Source organism: Topomyia yanbarensis, chromosome 3 (genome assembly GCF_030247195.1).
Source record: "Topomyia yanbarensis strain Yona2022 chromosome 3, ASM3024719v1, whole genome shotgun sequence".
In the NCBI taxonomy this organism is placed as follows: Eukaryota; Metazoa; Arthropoda; class Insecta; order Diptera; family Culicidae; genus Topomyia; species Topomyia yanbarensis.
The window spans coordinates 402,070,421-402,081,727 of NC_080672.1; the positions used below are offsets into that span (position 1 = coordinate 402,070,421).

General features: G+C 37.9%; 1 protein-coding gene across 1 annotated transcript in view; it reads right to left on the bottom strand.

The window, feature by feature from the left end:
- Positions 1-11,307, bottom strand: part of LOC131693679 (ras-interacting protein RIP3-like) — a 103,055-nt gene that overhangs the window by 48,333 nt on the left and 43,415 nt on the right. The window lies entirely within an intron of this gene.

The following is an 11,307-nucleotide window of genomic DNA, read 5'->3' on the forward strand; positions in this document are numbered from 1 at the left end:
CGATGGTTTCAAGCAAACTTCACTAAATAGCAAGTTAGAGCAGCGTTGGGTGCTATTTTGCGAACAGAACACGGAAGAGTACGCTAGAGCCACATTGAGGACCGTTATTTCCTAATAGATATTAACCTCTTTTTTGTAGTACACCCTTGGGATCATCGACACTCTGACCACAGATCACTACTTCATCATTTCGGACAGCCTCAGCTCTATCGAGGCTCTTCGTGCGGTGAAGCCTAAAAAGCAATTTCCGTATTTTCTGGGGAAGATACGGGAGTCCTTGTGTACGTTATCTGAAAAATCTTATCAGATTACCTTTGTTTGGGTCCCCTCTCATTGTTCTATCCCGGGCAATGAAAAGGCCGACTCATTAGCAAAGGTGGGCGCATTAAATGGTGACATATACGAAAGACCAATCTGCTTCAACGAATTTTTTAGTATTTGTCGTCAGAGGACACTCAACAGTTGGCAAACCTCGTGGAGCAATGGGGAACTTGGACGATGGCTACATTCCATTATCCCAAAGGTATCAACGAAGCCTTGGTTCAGGGGGATGGATGTGGATCGGGATTTTATTCGTGTAATGTCCCGACTTATGTCCAATCACTACACCATGGATGCGCATTTGCGGCGTATTGGGCTTGCGGAAAGTAGTCTGTGCGCTTGTGACGAGGGCTATCACGACATCGAGCACGTCGTCTGGGTGTGCGCCGGGTATGTGGACGCCAGGTCTCAGTTAAAGGATTCCCTTCGGGCCCGAGGTAGACCACCCAATGTCCTAGTCCGAGATATGCTGACAAATCGGGATTTCCCCTATATGTCCCTTATTTATACTTTCATAAAAACCATAAATATCCCAATTTAGCCGCTCTCTTTTATTTCTCGTTTTTAGAAGTTTCCTCCTGCCTTGTGGAACCGATCAGCTCCAGAGTGTCACTATGTAACCGCCGTCGCCCTTACCACTATGCCTGCATAGAAGGAAACTGAAGCGAGAGCGACTCGGTGTCCGATGACTTTTGAAGGATTCCCCGCGGGTCCGAAGAATACCATCCGCCAATCCGATACTCGACGACTTACTAGACTGAGGCGCAAATTTGTTTCGCTGATCTCCCGTTTGAGCGAAAGTTGTAAGTTTTGCTCTTCTTTCCCTGTCACCATACGACTTCCCTCCCCTGTCCTTGATACGCCTTCTCTCTCTCCTGTCTTTGATAAAACTGCTGTTACACTGATGTGGAAATAAGCCACCCTCTGAATATCTTGACCAAGCATAAGTCTTCGTTAAAAAAAAAATCAAATTTGTATTCTGTATTCCTAGTTTTAAGATAGCTGCAATTTTTACTCTTTATTGAAATTCTTGTCCTCCATCTTGTAAATAGAATTGTATCCCTAGTTTTAAGATATCTGTGAAATTTCTCATAAATATTTGTTCCCCCTTTTGTGTACTAAACCATATTGTTAATTTTAAGATAACTGTAAAATATTTCGTAAAATACTATTACTCTCCCTCATGTATATTAAACTGAATCCCTTGTTTTGAAATTTTTCATTAAAAAATCTTTTGGCCCTCTCTTGTATATTGTATACTATTTCTAGTCTTAAGATAGCTGTAAACTTTCTTTTCTTTTGCAAAAAAAAATATTTCAGCATTGTAACCTCGTAGTTTTAAGATATCCAAAATGTAAAAACAAAAGAATTTGGCACCGCCAAGCTAACGCATTTGTGCCTATCAAATAAACGAAATGAACAAAAAAAACCCTCTTTCTTGTAGTTAGGACACATGGGCTATCCAACCAACTAGCCCAGATCATCCCGATCACGCGGTGGATTGTTTCATGCAGCCGTCACTCCCGACTATTGGAAGTTCAGTCCAGGTTTCTGTTCTTCTCCTTTCTGTTTTTGGCGATAATTAGTATAAAATCGTTTTCCTTGGTGTCGTTAAATTAGCCACAAAAAGCTACTGCTATCTCCATGCAAGCATTACTGACAATAATTGATTGGAAATTAAAAAAATGCATTCAAATATGTTTTTGTCACAATCGGTCAATTCAAGATTTTGGCGAAACATTACCGGAACATTAAATTTACATATGCAATGTTTATTATTTGATATGTACAAACTGATAGCCCTACCGTGTATAGCTTGTGTGATAAGAAAGTTGGATTAATAAGAATGACGTCAAGAAAACCCGAAACGATTACTGATAACGATCGCAAACAAATTTTGTGTCTCGTCCTGCACACCAAATTATATCGAAAGCGAGTATCAAAAAGCATATGATTTTACACTTTCGCTCGTGTGATGTTACATATTATTTATTTTACAGCTATTTTTTATTTAAAAATATATCAAAGTGCAAAGTCGTTTAAAAAACTGTAACGTGTAAAATTATAATAAAATTCGTTGAAGAAATCACAACAAGTTGTGTGTAGTTGTGGTGGAACTTTATGTTACATTTGTGTTCATGCTCCAAATATGTGCATGAAAATAAATAAAAAATAATAAAAAAAAATTTCTGTGTGCACCATTGTTTCGCTTTTAAAATATGATCTGCCGATTGAATGTAGGCGGATCAATCCTTTGGTTCCATTTTTCTATCCATCCTCTTTAATTTCAGTTGATCGAAAACTAATTTACGAAAATGTTGTGAACTCTAGGGAAAGATTTCAATTTTTGGATTTAAAGTTTCATCAATGAAGTATTTTGCATGGTCTACATTCAGGACTCAATAAAACAGATGAAACTAGATGAACTAACGAACAAATGATTTTTATGTTCGTTATCTTTTATTCATACACGACTCAAATATAGTTTTAAACTAATTCACCGCTTACGCGCTGATACGGCCCATTGCTCAAATGTTTAAAAGCTTCGTTCGTTTATTTTCAATTTCGAAGTCAACAACACTGAAACAACAAATCTGTTCCTCATTGCCATTAGTAGCACCTCCACCTCACCCTTTCCAACGACGTAGCCACGACAGTCACGGAAAACGTTATCTTACAGAGAGTGGGATCTATACTCACATCGTTGGGCCTAACAACACATTTTCCATTAATTTTGAACTTTTCATTTATTCATGACCGTGACAGCAACCTGAAAGTTGACCCGACACGGTAACGTTTGCTGTGTGGCTTCTTTCTGGCAATCGTCTTCTTATGCTAAACAGTCAATTGCGTCTAGGATTTAGTTACATTTTTTTATTCCATTGTCAACATGCCTTGCCCAAATGTACAGTCTTGGTAGAAAACAGATATTCATGTTAGGTTACGTGAATCAATTCCGCAATTTGAATCAAAAACATTCATTACAACACAAAATTAGAATTATACGACATACATTATCTAATCAATATCCGTACTGTGAGAAGGCTCACTGTTTATAGTTATTTGCTGTGTTGAATGACCCCAAAACGAAGGAGTGCTGGTAAATGTAGATGGAAAAAGCTTTTTGTACGTCAAGTCCCTACTACCCACTGCCCCTAGCAGAACGATGGGGTGGGAGCCTCGCGAGAACCGAAACAGTGGGGAGAGAGTTTTGAACGCGTGACACATGCTGAAATGTGTCAGCGAATCTTTTCTTTATCTACCTCCATCTATCATCTGGATTTCCAGAGATCGCTAGCAGAAGATAGAGTAAGATACCTGTTTTATTTCTTTTATTAGTGATCATCTTTTCGCTAGGTTCTGTTATATACTTGACTTAACATATGGTCGGTGTTAAGTCAGACCGGACTAAGTGACAAAATATTGATATCGAGAAAAACGAGTTTAAAGTTTCAATCGCAGCATCCTTTACATTATGATTGGAAATTTATTTTTACCATAAATATTGTTTATTGTTACATATTTCAAATCTGACACAAGTCGAATGGACCTGACGATATTCTTTATCCAGAGCTATCATTATCTCATTTTTTGATGTTTTGCGACTTAGTCCGGTCTGACTTAACACCGACCATATGTGAAATACTCTAATTTTCAATCCTATAGAGTGTAGCATTCAACAGATCTTATGCTTCAAATCACAGAATAAAATAATTATGATTAGAAAAGGGAAAAGTCCAAAAAAGAAACAGGCACCCTAGAACCAGGTAATAATATATGTCGTGTCGCGCAACAAATGTTGACCGAAAAAGATATTTCACATCGAATGTTTGCAAAACTGCTTGTTTTCTTTTTGTAAGCTGCAACCTATTTGTGCACTCGGACCATATGTTGCAATATATGGCCGCATATGAGGAATGATGCATAGAAACTAACACCAACACCACATCAGAAGTCAAACAAACTGATGCACTTTTGCTCGTAAATTTGAAAACAGTAAATTAACTACCCGCACAAAATTGCAGCTTTGCGCAGCCAGCACAGACTCGTCGGTGTATAAAGAACAAACCAAACAGACGCAAACAAATATGGTAGGTGCCTGCGTAGAATGAATAGACAAAATAGACAAACACATCAACGCGAGGCCCAAGTAGAAGTAAACATTTGTATTTTGTATCTGCATGCACTGGCTGTAGAATGGATTAGGTTTCACGAATTATTAGCTACTGCGGCACAGACATGGTAAGCTTTCAAAACCCAAATATATGTATTTAAAAGCTGGATTTAATCCCTATAAAATCAAGAATCTTAATTAACTTTTTAAAGTGGTGTATTCTTTCGAATAGTAGTCATGGTAGATAGCACTCAAACAGATCGGAGGGTTGGACGAAACAAGAGTCTGATCATATGACTAAACTTTGCCGAAACATCGTTGCTTATGTTAGTAGATTTATGATGCTTCATTTACCTTCGTACGAGTGTTCTTAAATATTTGGTGCATAGTGATACACTTATAGCGCTATCTATTGAATCACTAAGGGAACAATTGATCACTTCAAGGCTCAAGACACCCTGCAAGAATGTTAGTAAAAATAAAAATATTCCTGGTGTGCGCATATCATGAAATTTGTTATGATTAACTCTGTCTGCGTGTGATTCGAATAAAACCCAAATGAAACTAATAAACAAGCAAATCGCTTGATTAACTTGTGAATCTTGCTTCTGATCATGCAAAAATATTTCCGGTAAAACTATCGAGCTCTTTGAAAACTGCTTTTGCAAAAATGATCATTCGTCACACACTTGTGCACCGAATATTTCCATGTTATTTGAAGTTGAGCCGCCATTTTCCAGTCTCCTTGACAGGGCCGTCTTAAGCCCACTAAGTTGCCTCTATCATTGATCAGCTGGAAATAGATGTTTAGTGGCATGGTTCTCCATGCAACTCTAAGACTTTTTCAAATTTGAGCCAATTAAGCAAACAATTAAGTTTGAATGGGAAAATTTATGATTTATGAAGAAAATACATGGTTATGGATACCACCCCGGTGGCATTATACACGACAGTTGATTTGAATTGATCTGAACATTTATTGGCATGGGACTCTCATGCGCAGGATTACCAAAAAAGCAACATTGTTGGAAACCCTAAGGTAGAGTTATTAATGAGTTTCGATCAAAGATTCCCAAAAAGAGATATAATGTGATGGCAATTGGAAAGATATCAGGAAAAGGAAATTTAAGATTAGAAACAAAAGATTAAGGTGGATTCCACAAACAAAGTACGAAGTTTAGCATCTCTTGAATATTTTAACAGCACGCTTTTCACATTTTCAATCTGAACTTGTCAATATTGAGACTGTTGTACATCAACAATTGCCAAACCTTGTTAATATATAAGCGAACGTTGCTAATTTAGAGAATTAAGCAAAATAAAGTATCGTACACACTCAATTTGGCTCGATAATTTCCCAACAGCTGTGTAGTCAGCAAATTTAGAAGCTGATATCTCAGTAAAGTGAGATTAGTTTGCTGATTTTCGGTGAAATGTTTTCCGAGTCTCAGCACTCAAACGTCACTTTTACTGAGATCTCTGTAAAAAATAATGTTGCAATTCTGAATAAACAGAGAAACGAGTATTTATCGTTGATTTTGACCGTTGTTGAAATTGTGTGTTTCGTTTCGAACTGAGCTAATCGAAGTTGGATATACATTTGCCAAGGATTAGTAGTCGAGGTTACTGGGATTTTTTAAGATGGAAAACACAAGCCATCCTTCGTAAGGAAACTTTACTTTGCGTTCATCGTTTGACCGTAGCCTAAGGTTTCGAATTTACCATATAAAATTTACACTATTACCCAACAAATAAATAATAATAATAAATAATGCAATTTAAGATTTAAATCATTTTATTTCAGATGGTTTCTCTATTATCAGGCAAAATTATAATTGGTGACTCAATTTGTTATTCAAGCTCATTTTCAAACGCTTTTGGGATATTACGACTTCAAGAGGATAGGGCGCCGCGCTGTGTCGCCTAACTGGACAAAACCTAAAAAAGTTATTTCAGTTTTGTCATAATTTAACATGTGAATACGATGATTAGAATTTTTTTAAATAATAAATCTAGAGATCAACTGTTCGATTTTTACAAAACTTCAAAGGTGAAATGGATGGTGTAAACTGTAAAAAACTGTATTCAAACAACTGTTATTCAAATAAATATATTTTTTTAGTTAACATTTCGATTTGAATCAAGTTCGCTTCATTTAAAAGATTTTTGGTTGGGCCTATGTTTACAGTCGAGACAAGCCATTCTTCTAGCTCAGATATGCGGAATATTTAATAGATTGTGCATTAAATAAAAGTAATATAATGTTGAAAGTGTTTGTCGTTTTTTGCAACACTTCGGAAAGATGGTTTTTACTGCAGTGTACTAAATTAGAGTACTTTCCGGAAATGAATATTTTGTTTTAACTGTTTTTTTCAAGTAGGTATAAAAATCGTGATTTTTTACAAGTCTGAAGAAGACGCATGGTAGTGTTTCAAGTGGATAGGTTCGCAAGGTAATTTTGTAAATATCTTTCAGAATTACCAACAATTCAAAAATGTCAATTCTCTTAAAAAGTAACTATAATTAATTTTTGAAAATGAAATTTTTGAACCACCAAAATGCCAAAATAAAGTCGAAAAAAACTGAATTTCAAATATGAATTCCGCGTCACAAAATTACTGTAAGGTAAATTTTTATAGAATTCGGACAACTTTTGAAGTTATGTCCGTCTGTTGCATAGAGGGTGATTACTGTGCAACGTGAGGCGAATAACATTGTCCCTCAATCTCTAGACAAGTGAGAGTGTTCGACAAGCTTCCGACCACAATTCGTATCGGCCGATTGCAGTGCTATCCCGCAACTGGAAGTTGTTCGTGGAAAACATTCTATTCCGCATCGAAGATTGGGTCAAAACAAACGGCTTTCTGTCAATTAACAAAGAGCAGATAGCGTCAGTGTTCTTGGATATTAGGGGTAGTTCTGAACCAGTTTCATTAAACGTTTTCTTAGAATAGCTGCACCAGCATGATCATTCACTGATTTTAAACTTTTTGCTGAACTTGTTGTCGGAAAAACACATTCATTTTTGTATGGTGATTCATCGACACCAGGACTTAGCTACATGGGTGTTCCCTAGGGGTCATGTCCTAGCCCCCCTACTCTACAACTTTTACGTGAAAGACATTGAAAGTTGTCTTGCAAATTCCTACAAGCTAAGGAAACTGGAGGATGACGAAGTTGCCTCTGAATTCTCTACGGAGAGCACTGAGCTAGTCGTGCTTTCATGAAAGCGTGAACCAGCGCAACTATTGATGGATCAAACTATTGTTCAGGTTATGAAGTTACATATCTCAAGGTCTGGTTCGACTCCAAAGGTATCTAGAGATGCCACATTAAGTATCTGAAACAGACCTGCCTATCAACTTTCTTCGTACAATAACTGGGACATGGTAGGGTGACCACCCAGAAGACCCGATTAGGTTGTACCAAACAACGATATTGTCGGTGATGAGTACGAGCTTTTCTGGTTTCGCTGCACTGCGAACATTCATTTTATCAAACTGGAGAAAATTCAGTATCGTTGTTTGTGCATTGCCGTGGGTTTCATGCTTTTGGCCCACACAATGAGTTTCAAAGTGCTGCCGACTATTTTTCTGCTGAAAAGTCGACTTTGGGATATCTAATTGTATCTGATTGTTAATTTCACAAGCCTTGTTGAGCTTAATTCTCGGATCCTGTTTATCTCCCCGTACTTCGACTACATGTCACAGAATAACAATTCTTCTACATATAATCCCTACCACGTTTATCTTCCAGATACTTCTGATTCAACTGTATTCTTCGATATAACCTCGCTGGAAGAGTTTCGTGGAATTTTGGATCATATACGCCCGCAAGTGACCCCAAATATTTTTTTAAATAAATTCCACGAAGTCTGCTACAATAAAATGTTCTACACTGAGGGAACAAATCTCGACGGGTTTACCGGCTTCGGTATCTTCAATGAAAATATCAATGTTTCACTTAAGCTCAATGATCCTGCATCAGTCTACGTCGCAGAACTAGCTGCTGATCAGTACACTCTTGGGGTCATTGATACTTTGCCCACAGATCATTACTTCATCGTTTCGGATAGCCTTAGTGCTATTGAAGCTATTTGCTCGACGAAACCGGTCAAGTGCTCCTCGTATTTTCAGGGCACTTTATTTAAAAATCGTATCAGATAACACTTTAGCAAGGGGACGCATTGCTCCATTCTGGGCAATGACGAGGCTTATTCCTTAGCCAAGGAGAGCTCCTTAGAAGGTGAAATCTACTAAAGACCAATCCGCTTTAACGATTTTTTCTTTGTGTCCCAACAGAGGTCACTCAAAAGTTGGCAGACTTCATGGAGTAACGGGAAGCTTTGCTACATTCTATTATCCCGAAGGTGTCGACGAAACCTTGGTTTAATGTGAGTCGAGATTTCATTCGTGTTATGTTTCGGATCGTGTGAAATCATTACACGTTGGATGCGCATCTTCGGACTTGTGGAAAGGATCTTTGCGCTTGTGGGGATGGTTATTACGACATCTAGCATATTGTATGGACAGGTGGCGAATATTGTGGCGCCAGGTCTTAGTTACTGGATTCCCTTCGGGCCCGAGGAAGATCACCCAACGTTCCGGTTCGGGATGTAATGGCAAACCGGGATCTTCCTTATACGTCCACCTCATCCAACTCTTCCTGAAAACAATCAATATACAAATATAGCCCTTCTTTTTTCTCGTTCTCAGAAGTCCTCTCTACTGCCCTTGTTTGTTTTCTTATACGTGTTGCCAGTTTTAAAATAGTCAGAAAAGCTCTAGAGTAGAAGAGTGGAAAAAAATATGTTAAAAACCTATTCTGGTTAACAGACCATGTTGAATTCTACTATTTAGCTTTTCGATTTTTTCGAATCAAGGTGTATCTTGTCTTTTTGCTGGTTACTTTATTTTCTGCTTAGCAGCAAATGGTGTCGTCACGCCATTCGATGCGATTTATACACCTGTCAATTCCAAAATGAAGAGCTACTACGTATATGGCATCTCTATACCATTTGTATTGAACTGACATAAGCCACATCTCAGCGGGCATACAAATTATGGGCCCCACTGGCATTGAACTTGTTCTGCTCGTTTTGCTCGAAGATCGATTTTCCCTAGTCAGACACCGTACGGACGCATGACTCAATTTTTAGACATTTGTTAAAAAGCGAAAATATTGGACAGCTAATTGAAGAAATGTGTTGTTTTGAACTTGTCGGTGAATAACGAAAAATTTTACACCATGGTGCAACAACAAATTAAACGAACTCGACCATAAAAAAATGGTGTCGAATGAAATCGATTCTGTTTCTTGTGGATCGACCCTAACGTGACGTTTTAGATGTTGGTTTTGAAATCAAGGCGGCGTAGCAGTTACCTGAGAGCTACTAAATCGGGGTTCGTTCGTAGCCTACTATGATAATTTTTTTAAAAAAAGAGCATCGCCCAAAAGCTTTTTATGCACATCAATATTGTAGAACTTATTGTCAATTCCCAAATATGGATACTTTTAGCTTTATCCAATTCACTGTTATGTGTCCAACAAAAAAAACACCTTTAACAGGCCAACGTGGGTACCCGGGTACCCACAAATTGAAATGCTCATAACTATGAATTCCTTTATCCGATTTGGACACTTTTAGATTTTTTGGATTCAGGAACTCGTCCACTTTTTGATTTGTAAAATCTAACCGGATCAATGGATCTGGTGCTTGGTAATCCGGATTTTCCGGGGCAATGTTCCAGTACTAGGGTATGATTTGTAAATGTCCTAGCAATATGAGTATCAAAACTCTTCAAATTGTCTCGGAAGTCTGTTATTTATTGTTACGAGACCCCATGGAAATTTTTAAAATGGAATTGGAATGGAATGGCCACTCACGGCCCCACGGGAACCTGCTCCGGAATGTCCGTTCCGGGGTCAAATCACCAAATGGTTCCAAAACCACGAGATACAGCCTAGTAAAGCAATTCCAAGAATTTTGATATCCATATTGCTCGTATTCCATTGAAGTTCACAAATAGTATCCCAGTACTGGAACCTGCTTTTGGAAATCCGGATTCCCGGGAACCGAATGAAGTAACCCGATTCATTTTTACCAAGTCCAAAAGCGGATTAGTTTCTGAATCCAAAACACCTGAAAGCATCAAAATCGGTTGGAAATTACCTTAGTTATTGGCATTTCATTTTTGTGGGTACCCGGGTACCCACGTGCGTCGGCCTGTTACGTAGTAAAAAAAATCAGGAGCCCTTCCTAACTCCCCCCTTACTATATCAACAATATTATTAACCCAAAAGCTTGACTTAGTGAAGTTCTAAGATGTCACAAAGTTTCAATTTCCAGCTATGGATAAAACATAGGAATTTCATTAATTGAAACCTAAAAAGGTACCTGGGTACCGCGTCGGATACATAACGGTTAAGTCCGGAAGGTTTGAAATATTTTGAAACGGTCTTCTGCACCGAGAGAATATATTCGTAAATCTGCTACAAATATGTTTCGTAAAAATAACTTTACGAACTATGCGAATTTTTATACATAGTAGTTACATGAAAACGCTTTTAATTTTAATACGAGTTTTTCGAAAAAACCACGAAACGACATTCGTAGGCTTTTTACGAATGGGTTCCATTAGACAAACGGACTGTTTAATGAAATATACGAAAGATTATCTAATATTTACAAGCACCTTTCGTAATATGAAAGATTTTTTCCGCAAAATGCGCATCCACAAAATTTCTGACCACGAGAATGATCAGCCTCGCTCACTGTCCCGCACTTTACCATAGTGCAGTACAGATGCGAGCGAATAAGTACACTGGCGCGGTGCATGTATGTATCTGTAAGCGCGCAATTTCGCTTCATA